Here is a 12,500-nt window from a genome sequence, read left to right as displayed (position 1 = left end):
ATGCCCCGTAACGCACATGAGAGCAATCCCGGCCAATTTCTCCCGTTTGATGGGGTCTATGTGTACAAATTTTGACTTTTTTGAGTGCAGGTGCAAATCTGCTGAAAAAGCCTGTGGAAGTTTCACGGCGTTCGTACGATATTTGGCGACGCAAAAATGAGCGATTTCCCAGCTCGAGAGAATTCGGCGCGAGAGAAACGATGCCCCGTAACGCACATGAGAGCAATCCGGGCCAATTTCTCCCGTTTGATGGGGTCTATGTGTAAAAATTTTGACTTTTTTGAGTGCAGGTGCAAATCTGCTGGAAAAGCCTGTGGAAGTTTCACGGCGTTCGTACGATATTTGGCGACGCAAAAATGAGCGATTTCCAAGCTCGATGGAATTCGGAGCGAGAGAAACGATGCCCCGTAACGCACATGAGAGCAATCCGGGCCAATTTCTCCCGTTTGATGGGGTCTATGTGTAAAAATTTTGACTTTTTTGAGTGCACGTGCAAATCTGCTGAAAAAGCCTGTGGAAGTTTCACGGCGTTCGTACGATATTTGGCGACGCAAAAATGAGCGATTTCCCAGCTCGATGGAATTCGGCGCGAGAGAAACGATGCCCCGTAACGCACATGAGAGCAATCCCGGCCAATTTCTCCCGTTTGATGGGGTCTATGTGTACAAATTTTGACTTTTTTGAGTGCACGTGCAAATCTGCTGAAAAAGCCTGTGGAAGTTTCACGGCGTTCGTACGATATTTGGCGACGCAAAAATGAGCGATTTCCCAGCTCGATGGAATTCGGAGCGAGAGAAACGATGCCCCGTAACGCACATGAGAGCAATCCCGGCCAATTTCTCCCGTTTGATGGGGTCTATGTGTACAAATTTTGACTTTTTTGAGTGCACGTGCCAATCTGCTGGAAAAGCCTGTGGAAGTTTCACGGCGTTCGTACGATATTTGGCGACGCAAAAATGAGCGATTTCCCAGCTCGATGGAATTCGGCGCGACAGAAACGATGCCCCGTAACGCACATGAGAGCAATCCGGGCCAATTTCTCCCGTTTGATGGGGTCTATGTGTAAAAATTTTGACTTTTTTGAGTGCAGGTGCAAATCTGCTGGAAAAGCCTGTGGAAGTTTCACGGCGTTCGTACGATATTTGGCGACGCAAAAATGAGCGATTTCCAAGCTCGATGGAATTCGGAGCGAGAGAAACGATGCCCCGTAACGCACATGAGAGCAATCCGGGCCAATTTCTCCCGTTTGATGGGGTCTATGTGTAAAAATTTTGACTTTTTTGAGTGCAGGTGCAAATCTGCTGAAAAAGCCTGTGGAAGTTTCACGGCGTTCGTACGATATTTGGCGACGCAAAAATGAGCGATTTCCCAGCTCGAGAGAATTCGGCGCGAGAGAAACGATGCCCCGTAACGCACATGAGAGCAATCCGGGCCAATTTCTCCCGTTTGATGGGGTCTATGTGTAAAAATTTTGACTTTTTTGAGTGCACGTGCAAATCTGCTGGAAAAGCCTGTGGAAGTTTCACGGCGTTCGTACGATATTTGGCGACGCAAAAATGAGCGATTTCCCAGCTCGATGGAATTCGGCGCGAGAGAAACGATGCCCCGTAACGCACATGAGAGCAATCCCGGCCAATTTCTCCCGTTTGATGGGGTCTATGTGTACAAATTTTGACTTTTTTGAGTGCACGTGCAAATCTGCTGAAAAAGCCTGTGGAAGTTTCACGGCGTTCGTACGATATTTGGCGACGCAAAAATGAGCGATTTCCCAGCTCGATGGAATTCGGAGCGAGAGAAACGATGCCCCGTAACGCACATGAGAGCAATCCCGGCCAATTTCTCCCGTTTGATGGGGTCTATGTGTACAAATTTTGACTTTTTTGAGTGCAGGTGCAAATCTGCTGAAAAAGCCTGTGGAAGTTTCACGGCGTTCGTACGATATTTGGCGACGCAAAAATGAGCGATTTCCCAGCTCGAGAGAATTCGGCGCGAGAGAAACGATGCCCCGTAACGCACATGAGAGCAATCCGGGCCAATTTCTCCCGTTTGATGGGGTCTATGTGTAAAAATTTTGACTTTTTTGAGTGCAGGTGCAAATCTGCTGGAAAAGCCTGTGGAAGTTTCACAGCGTTCGTACGATATTTGGCGACGCAAAAATGAGCGATTTCCAAGCTCGATGGAATTCGGAGCGAGAGAAACGATGCCCCGTAACGCACATGAGAGCAATCCGGGCCAATTTCTCCCGTTTGATGGGGTCTATGTGTAAAAATTTTGACTTTTTTGAGTGCAGGTGCAAATCTGCTGGAAAAGCCTGTGGAAGTTTCACGGCGTTCGTACGATATTTGGCGACGCAAAAATGAGCGATTTCCCAGCTCGATGGAATTCGGCGCGAGAGAAACGATGCCCCGTAACGCACATGAGAGCAATCCCGGCCAATTTCTCCCGTTTGATGGGGTCTATGTGTAAAAATTTTGACTTTTTTGAGTGCACGTGCAAATCTGCTGAAAAAGCCTGTGGAAGTTTCACGGCGTTCGTACGATATTTGGCGACGCAAAAATGAGCGATTTCCCAGCTCGATGGAATTCGGAGCGAGAGAAACGATGCCCCGTAACGCACATGAGAGCAATCCCGGCCAATTTCTCCCGTTTGATGGGGTCTATGTGTACAAATTTTGACTTTTTTGAGTGCACGTGCAAATCTGCTGAAAAAGCCTGTGGAAGTTTCACGGCGTTCGTACGATATTTGGCGACGCAAAAATGAGCGATTTCCCAGCTCGAGAGAATTCGGCGCGAGAGAAACGATGCCCCGTAACGCACATGAGAGCAATCCGGGCCAATTTCTCCCGTTTGATGGGGTCTATGTGTAAAAATTTTGACTTTTTTGAGTGCACGTGCAAATCTGCTGAAAAAGCCTGTGGAAGTTTCACGGCGTTCGTACGATATTTGGCGACGCAAAAATGAGCGATTTCCCAGCTCGATGGAATTCGGCGCGAGAGAAACGATGCCCCGTAACGCACATGAGAGCAATCCGGGCCAATTTCTCCCGTTTGATGGGGTCTATGTGTAAAAATTTTGACTTTTTTGAGTGCAGGTGCAAATCTGCTGAAAAAGCCTGTGGAAGTTTCACGGCGTTCGTACGATATTTGGCGACGCAAAAATGAGCGATTTCCCAGCTCGAGAGAATTCGGCGCGAGAGAAACGATGCCCCGTAACGCACATGAGAGCAATCCGGGCCAATTTCTCCCGTTTGATGGGGTCTATGTGTAAAAATTTTGACTTTTTTGAGTGCAGGTGCAAATCTGCTGGAAAAGCCTGTGGAAGTTTCACGGCGTTCGTACGATATTTGGCGACGCAAAAATGAGCGATTTCCCAGCTCGATGGAATTCGGCGCGAGAGAAACGATGCCCCGTAACGCACATGAGAGCAATCCGGGCCAATTTCTCCCGTTTGATGGGGTCTATGTGTACAAATTTTGACTTTTTTGAGTGCACGTGCAAATCTGCTGAAAAAGCCTGTGGAAGTTTCACGGCGTTCGTACGATATTTGGCGACGCAAAAATGAGCGATTTCCCAGCTCGATGGAATTCGGAGCGAGAGAAACGATGCCCCGTAACGCACATGAGAGCAATCCCGGCCAATTTCTCCCGTTTGATGGGGTCTATGTGTACAAATTTTGACTTTTTTGAGTGCACGTGCCAATCTGCTGGAAAAGCCTGTGGAAGTTTCACGGCGTTCGTACGATATTTGGCGACGCAAAAATGAGCGATTTCCCAGCTCGATGGAATTCGGCGCGACAGAAACGATGCCCCGTAACGCACATGAGAGCAATCCGGGCCAATTTCTCCCGTTTGATGGGGTCTATGTGTAAAAATTTTGACTTTTTTGAGTGCAGGTGCAAATCTGCTGGAAAAGCCTGTGGAAGTTTCACGGCGTTCGTACGATATTTGGCGACGCAAAAATGAGCGATTTCCAAGCTCGATGGAATTCGGAGCGAGAGAAACGATGCCCCGTAACGCACATGAGAGCAATCCGGGCCAATTTCTCCCGTTTGATGGGGTCTATGTGTAAAAATTTTGACTTTTTGGAGTGCAGGTGCAAATCTGCTGAAAAAGCCTGTGGAAGTTTCACGGCGTTCGTACGATATTTGGCGACGCAAAAATGAGCGATTTCCCAGCTCGAGAGAATTCGGCGCGAGAGAAACGATGCCCCGTAACGCACATGAGAGCAATCCGGGCCAATTTCTCCCGTTTGATGGGGTCTATGTGTAAAAATTTTGACTTTTTTGAGTGCACGTGCAAATCTGCTGGAAAAGCCTGTGGAAGTTTCACGGCGTTCGTACGATATTTGGCGACGCAAAAATGAGCGATTTCCCAGCTCGATGGAATTCGGCGCGAGAGAAACGATGCCCCGTAACGCACATGAGAGCAATCCCGGCCAATTTCTCCCGTTTGATGGGGTCTATGTGTAAAAATTTTGACTTTTTTGAGTGCACGTGCAAATCTGCTGAAAAAGCCTGTGGAAGTTTCACGGCGTTCGTACGATATTTGGCGACGCAAAAATGAGCGATTTCCCAGCTCGATGGAATTCGGAGCGAGAGAAACGATGCCCCGTAACGCACATGAGAGCAATCCCGGCCAATTTCTCCCGTTTGATGGGGTCTATGTGTACAAATTTTGACTTTTTTGAGTGCACGTGCAAATCTGCTGAAAAAGCCTGTGGAAGTTTCACGGCGTTCGTACGATATTTGGCGACGCAAAAATGAGCGATTTCCCAGCTCGAGAGAATTCGGCGCGAGAGAAACGATGCCCCGTAACGCACATGAGAGCAATCCGGGCCAATTTCTCCCGTTTGATGGGGTCTATGTGTAAAAATTTTGACTTTTTTGAGTGCACGTGCAAATCTGCTGAAAAAGCCTGTGGAAGTTTCACGGCGTTCGTACGATATTTGGCGACGCAAAAATGAGCGATTTCCCAGCTCGATGGAATTCGGCGCGAGAGAAACGATGCCCCGTAACGCACATGAGAGCAATCCGGGCCAATTTCTCCCGTTTGATGGGGTCTATGTGTAAAAATTTTGACTTTTTTGAGTGCAGGTGCAAATCTGCTGAAAAAGCCTGTGGAAGTTTCACGGCGTTCGTACGATATTTGGCGACGCAAAAATGAGCGATTTCCCAGCTCGAGAGAATTCGGCGCGAGAGAAACGATGCCCCGTAACGCACATGAGAGCAATCCGGGCCAATTTCTCCCGTTTGATGGGGTCTATGTGTAAAAATTTTGACTTTTTTGAGTGCAGGTGCAAATCTGCTGGAAAAGCCTGTGGAAGTTTCACGGCGTTCGTACGATATTTGGCGACGCAAAAATGAGCGATTTCCCAGCTCGATGGAATTCGGAGCGAGAGAAACGATGCCCCGTAACGCACATGAGAGCAATCCCGGCCAATTTCTCCCGTTTGATGGGGTCTATGTGTACAAATTTTGACTTTTTTGAGTGCACGTGCCAATCTGCTGGAAAAGCCTGTGGAAGTTTCACGGCGTTCGTACGATATTTGGCGACGCAAAAATGAGCGATTTCCCAGCTCGATGGAATTCGGCGCGAGAGAAACGATGCCCCGTAACGCACATGAGAGCAATCCCGGCCAATTTCTCCCGTTTGATGGGGTCTATGTGTAAAAATTTTGACTTTTTTGAGTGCACGTGCAAATCTGCTGAAAAAGCCTGTGGAAGTTTCACGGCGTTCGTACGATATTTGGCGACGCAAAAATGAGCGATTTCCCAGCTCGATGGAATTCGGAGCGAGAGAAACGATGCCCCGTAACGCACATGAGAGCAATCCCGGCCAATTTCTCCCGTTTGATGGGGTCTATGTGTAAAAATTTTGACTTTTTTGAGTGCACGTGCAAATCTGCTGAAAAAGCCTGTGGAAGTTTCACGGCGTTCGTACGATATTTGGCGACGCAAAAATGAGCGATTTCCCAGCTCGAGAGAATTCGGCGCGAGAGAAACGATGCCCCGTAACGCACATGAGAGCAATCCGGGCCAATTTCTCCCGTTTGATGGGGTCTATGTGTAAAAATTTTGACTTTTTTGAGTGCACGTGCAAATCTGCTGGAAAAGCCTGTGGAAGTTTCACGGCGTTCGTACGATATTTGGCGACGCAAAAATGAGCGATTTCCCAGCTCGATGGAATTCGGCGCGACAGAAACGATGCCCCGTAACGCACATGAGAGCAATCCGGGCCAATTTCTCCCGTTTGATGGGGTCTATGTGTAAAAATTTTGACTTTTTTGAGTGCAGGTGCAAATCTGCTGAAAAAGCCTGTGGAAGTTTCACGGCGTTCGTACGATATTTGGCGACGCAAAAATGAGCGATTTCCCAGCTCGAGAGAATTCGGCGCGAGAGAAACGATGCCCCGTAACGCACATGAGAGCAATCCGGGCCAATTTCTCCCGTTTGATGGGGTCTATGTGTAAAAATTTTGACTTTTTTGAGTGCAGGTGCAAATCTGCTGGAAAAGCCTGTGGAAGTTTCACGGCGTTCGTACGATATTTGGCGACGCAAAAATGAGCGATTTCCCAGCTCGATGGAATTCGGAGCGAGAGAAACGATGCCCCGTAACGCACATGAGAGCAATCCCGGCCAATTTCTCCCGTTTGATGGGGTCTATGTGTACAAATTTTGACTTTTTTGAGTGCACGTGCCAATCTGCTGGAAAAGCCTGTGGAAGTTTCACGGCGTTCGTACGATATTTGGCGACGCAAAAATGAGCGATTTCCCAGCTCGATGGAATTCGGCGCGAGAGAAACGATGCCCCGTAACGCACATGAGAGCAATCCCGGCCAATTTCTCCCGTTTGATGGGGTCTATGTGTAAAAATTTTGACTTTTTTGAGTGCACGTGCAAATCTGCTGAAAAAGCCTGTGGAAGTTTCACGGCGTTCGTACGATATTTGGCGACGCAAAAATGAGCGATTTCCCAGCTCGATGGAATTCGGAGCGAGAGAAACGATGCCCCGTAACGCACATGAGAGCAATCCCGGCCAATTTCTCCCGTTTGATGGGGTCTATGTGTAAAAATTTTGACTTTTTTGAGTGCACGTGCAAATCTGCTGAAAAAGCCTGTGGAAGTTTCACGGCGTTCGTACGATATTTGGCGACGCAAAAATGAGCGATTTCCCAGCTCGAGAGAATTCGGCGCGAGAGAAACGATGCCCCGTAACGCACATGAGAGCAATCCGGGCCAATTTCTCCCGTTTGATGGGGTCTATGTGTAAAAATTTTGACTTTTTTGAGTGCACGTGCAAATCTGCTGGAAAAGCCTGTGGAAGTTTCACGGCGTTCGTACGATATTTGGCGACGCAAAAATGAGCGATTTCCCAGCTCGATGGAATTCGGCGCGACAGAAACGATGCCCCGTAACGCACATGAGAGCAATCCGGGCCAATTTCTCCCGTTTGATGGGGTCTATGTGTAAAAATTTTGACTTTTTTGAGTGCAGGTGCAAATCTGCTGAAAAAGCCTGTGGAAGTTTCACGGCGTTCGTACGATATTTGGCGACGCAAAAATGAGCGATTTCCCAGCTCGAGAGAATTCGGCGCGAGAGAAACGATGCCCCGTAACGCACATGAGAGCAATCCGGGCCAATTTCTCCCGTTTGATGGGGTCTATGTGTAAAAATTTTGACTTTTTTGAGTGCAGGTGCAAATCTGCTGGAAAAGCCTGTGGAAGTTTCACGGCGTTCGTACGATATTTGGCGACGCAAAAATGAGCGATTTCCCAGCTCGATGGAATTCGGAGCGAGAGAAACGATGCCCCGTAACGCACATGAGAGCAATCCCGGCCAATTTCTCCCGTTTGATGGGGTCTATGTGTACAAATTTTGACTTTTTTGAGTGCACGTGCCAATCTGCTGGAAAAGCCTGTGGAAGTTTCACGGCGTTCGTACGATATTTGGCGACGCAAAAATGAGCGATTTCCCAGCTCGATGGAATTCGGCGCGAGAGAAACGATGCCCCGTAACGCACATGAGAGCAATCCCGGCCAATTTCTCCCGTTTGATGGGGTCTATGTGTAAAAATTTTGACTTTTTTGAGTGCACGTGCAAATCTGCTGAAAAAGCCTGTGGAAGTTTCACGGCGTTCGTACGATATTTGGCGACGCAAAAATGAGCGATTTCCCAGCTCGATGGAATTCGGAGCGAGAGAAACGATGCCCCGTAACGCACATGAGAGCAATCCCGGCCAATTTCTCCCGTTTGATGGGGTCTATGTGTAAAAATTTTGACTTTTTTGAGTGCACGTGCAAATCTGCTGGAAAAGCCTGTGGAAGTTTCACGGCGTTCGTACGATATTTGGCGACGCAAAAATGAGCGATTTCCCAGCTCGATGGAATTCGGCGCGACAGAAACGATGCCCCGTAACGCACATGAGAGCAATCCGGGCCAATTTCTCCCGTTTGATGGGGTCTATGTGTAAAAATTTTGACTTTTTTGAGTGCAGGTGCAAATCTGCTGAAAAAGCCTGTGGAAGTTTCACGGCGTTCGTACGATATTTGGCGACGCAAAAATGAGCGATTTCCCAGCTCGAGAGAATTCGGCGCGAGAGAAACGATGCCCCGTAACGCACATGAGAGCAATCCGGGCCAATTTCTCCCGTTTGATGGGGTCTATGTGTACAAATTTTGACTTTTTTGAGTGCACGTGCAAATCTGCTGAAAAAGCCTGTGGAAGTTTCACGGCGTTCGTACGATATTTGGCGACGCAAAAATGAGCGATTTCCCAGCTCGATGGAATTCGGCGCGAGAGAAACGATGCCCCGTAACGCACATGAGAGCAATCCGGGCCAATTTCTCCCGTTTGATGGGGTCTATGTGTAAAAATTTTGACTTTTTTGAGTGCAGGTGCAAATCTGCTGAAAAAGCCTGTGGAAGTTTCACGGCGTTCGTACGATATTTGGCGACGCAAAAATGAGCGATTTCCCAGCTCGAGAGAATTCGGCGCGAGAGAAACGATGCCCCGTAACGCACATGAGAGCAATCCGGGCCAATTTCTCCCGTTTGATGGGGTCTATGTGTAAAAATTTTGACTTTTTTGAGTGCAGGTGCAAATCTGCTGGAAAAGCCTGTGGAAGTTTCACGGCGTTCGTACGATATTTGGCGACGCAAAAATGAGCGATTTCCCAGCTCGATGGAATTCGGAGCGAGAGAAACGATGCCCCGTAACGCACATGAGAGCAATCCCGGCCAATTTCTCCCGTTTGATGGGGTCTATGTGTACAAATTTTGACTTTTTTGAGTGCACGTGCCAATCTGCTGGAAAAGCCTGTGGAAGTTTCACGGCGTTCGTACGATATTTGGCGACGCAAAAATGAGCGATTTCCCAGCTCGATGGAATTCGGCGCGAGAGAAACGATGCCCCGTAACGCACATGAGAGCAATCCCGGCCAATTTCTCCCGTTTGATGGGGTCTATGTGTAAAAATTTTGACTTTTTTGAGTGCACGTGCAAATCTGCTGAAAAAGCCTGTGGAAGTTTCACGGCGTTCGTACGATATTTGGCGACGCAAAAATGAGCGATTTCCCAGCTCGATGGAATTCGGAGCGAGAGAAACGATGCCCCGTAACGCACATGAGAGCAATCCCGGCCAATTTCTCCCGTTTGATGGGGTCTATGTGTAAAAATTTTGACTTTTTTGAGTGCACGTGCAAATCTGCTGGAAAAGCCTGTGGAAGTTTCACGGCGTTCGTACGATATTTGGCGACGCAAAAATGAGCGATTTCCCAGCTCGATGGAATTCGGCGCGACAGAAACGATGCCCCGTAACGCACATGAGAGCAATCCGGGCCAATTTCTCCCGTTTGATGGGGTCTATGTGTAAAAATTTTGACTTTTTTGAGTGCACGTGCAAATCTGCTGAAAAAGCCTGTGGAAGTTTCACGGCGTTCGTACGATATTTGGCGACGCAAAAATGAGCGATTTCCCAGCTCGAGAGAATTCGGCGCGAGAGAAACGATGCCCCGTAACGCACATGAGAGCAATCCGGGCCAATTTCTCCCGTTTGATGGGGTCTATGTGTACAAATTTTGACTTTTTTGAGTGCACGTGCAAATCTGCTGAAAAAGCCTGTGGAAGTTTCACGGCGTTCGTACGATATTTGGCGACGCAAAAATGAGCGATTTCCCAGCTCGATGGAATTCGGCGCGAGAGAAACGATGCCCCGTAACGCACATGAGAGCAATCCCGGCCAATTTCTCCCGTTTGATGGGGTCTATGTGTAAAAATTTTGACTTTTTTGAGTGCACGTGCAAATCTGCTGGAAAAGCCTGTGGAAGTTTCACGGCGTTCGTACGATATTTGGCGACGCAAAAATGAGCGATTTCCCAGCTCGATGGAATTCGGCGCGACAGAAACGATGCCCCGTAACGCACATGAGAGCAATCCGGGCCAATTTCTCCCGTTTGATGGGGTCTATGTGTAAAAATTTTGACTTTTTTGAGTGCACGTGCAAATCTGCTGAAAAAGCCTGTGGAAGTTTCACGGCGTTCGTACGATATTTGGCGACGCAAAAATGAGCGATTTCCCAGCTCGAGAGAATTCGGCGCGAGAGAAACGATGCCCCGTAACGCACATGAGAGCAATCCGGGCCAATTTCTCCCGTTTGATGGGGTCTATGTGTACAAATTTTGACTTTTTTGAGTGCACGTGCAAATCTGCTGAAAAAGCCTGTGGAAGTTTCACGGCGTTCGTACGATATTTGGCGACGCAAAAATGAGCGATTTCCCAGCTCGATGGAATTCGGCGCGACAGAAACGATGCCCCGTAACGCACATGAGAGCAATCCGGGCCAATTTCTCCCGTTTGATGGGGTCTATGTGTAAAAATTTTGACTTTTTTGAGTGCACGTGCAAATCTGCTGAAAAAGCCTGTGGAAGTTTCACGGCGTTCGTACGATATTTGGCGACGCAAAAATGAGCGATTTCCCAGCTCGAGAGAATTCGGCGCGAGAGAAACGATGCCCCGTAACGCACATGAGAGCAATCCGGGCCAATTTCTCCCGTTTGATGGGGTCTATGTGTAAAAATTTTGACTTTTTTGAGTGCAGGTGCAAATCTGCTGAAAAAGCCTGTGGAAGTTTCACGGCGTTCGTACGATATTTGGCGACGCAAAAATGAGCGATTTCCCAGCTCGATGGAATTCGGCGCGAGAGAAACGATGCCCCGTAACGCACATGAGAGCAATCCGGGCCAATTTCTCCCGTTTGATGGGGTCTATGTGTAAAAATTTTGACTTTTTTGAGTGCACGTGCAAATCTGCTGAAAAAGCCTGTGGAAGTTTCACGGCGTTCGTACGATATTTGGCGACGCAAAAATGAGCGATTTCCCAGCTCGAGAGAATTCGGCGCGAGAGAAACGATGCCCCGTAACGCACATGAGAGCAATCCGGGCCAATTTCTCCCGTTTGATGGGGTCTATGTGTAAAAATTTTGACTTTTTTGAGTGCAGGTGCAAATCTGCTGGAAAAGCCTGTGGAAGTTTCATCCGACGAAAAAAGCACGTTCTCGAGAAAGCAGGAGAGCTAAGTCATTCACAAATTAGCTGGATTTGGCTTGTGGTTCGTTTCCCAAGTAACAGAGCGGCATCAACCTTTAAGTGCACGCCAGTACATCCCCGTGGGATACAGGGGGTCTCGGCGGACTTTGCTCGGGGGAAAAACGTCGAGGTGAGCCGCCTGGCCATGCTGTTCATGGGTCTCTCCTTTTTAAGTTTCGCCTGCCAATTTATTTTCTCTAGCGGTTTTATACACTAGCACTCGATGTTTTGGGAAAGGAATACAATTGTTCAAAAAACGTCTTCGCAATTCATGTCGTTAGATTGCTAATGAAAATTCGTAAAAAAACGTACACGCCATACATGTTCTTTGCTTCCCTCTCGATACAAGTGAAGGGGAAAAACAGCCTTAACGGTTGCTAAAAAAATCGCCCTTTACATATACATGGGTCGTCTTCCCCTCTCGACAACGGAGACAAGTAACCCACGCCAGGCACTGTCAGTAACTGCCATAGATCTGCTTTAAAATGCCCATTCGTCTTGCGTCGCTCACGTTCCCGGAGCTTTGGGTAATGTCTGAGGCCTATCCCCGCTAATTTCTACCGTTTGTCGGTAGCTGTCTGTAAAAATATAGCATACACCAAAACGAGAAAATATTTCCATCGCACCTGCACAAGTGTATGGACAATGGCAATCTTCATGCGATGCATAAGTGGTGTGTGTCAGCAGGTTTTGTTTCCCAAGTTTTCCGTGAATGAGCGAGTATCTTGAGCTGTGTGACTCAGCCCGAGGGAGCCTCTTCTCCTCCAGAGTGTGTGGGGAAGGCTGTCCCCTTGGGTTGGTGCTGCACGGGTTCGCTGCGCTGTTTGGTCTTGTGCCAAGGAAGGCTGCCAACTGTGCAAGAATTTTAGGGTTGGTTTCAATTGCCGTTGCCGGTCCATAGAGTAGCGAGCATTGTAAGGCCG

This window comes from Lampetra fluviatilis, unplaced genomic scaffold, assembly GCF_964198595.1.
Source record: "Lampetra fluviatilis unplaced genomic scaffold, kcLamFluv1.1 SCAFFOLD_320, whole genome shotgun sequence".
In the NCBI taxonomy this organism is placed as follows: Eukaryota; Metazoa; Chordata; class Hyperoartia; order Petromyzontiformes; family Petromyzontidae; genus Lampetra; species Lampetra fluviatilis.
This window is presented reverse-complemented; position numbering follows the sequence as displayed.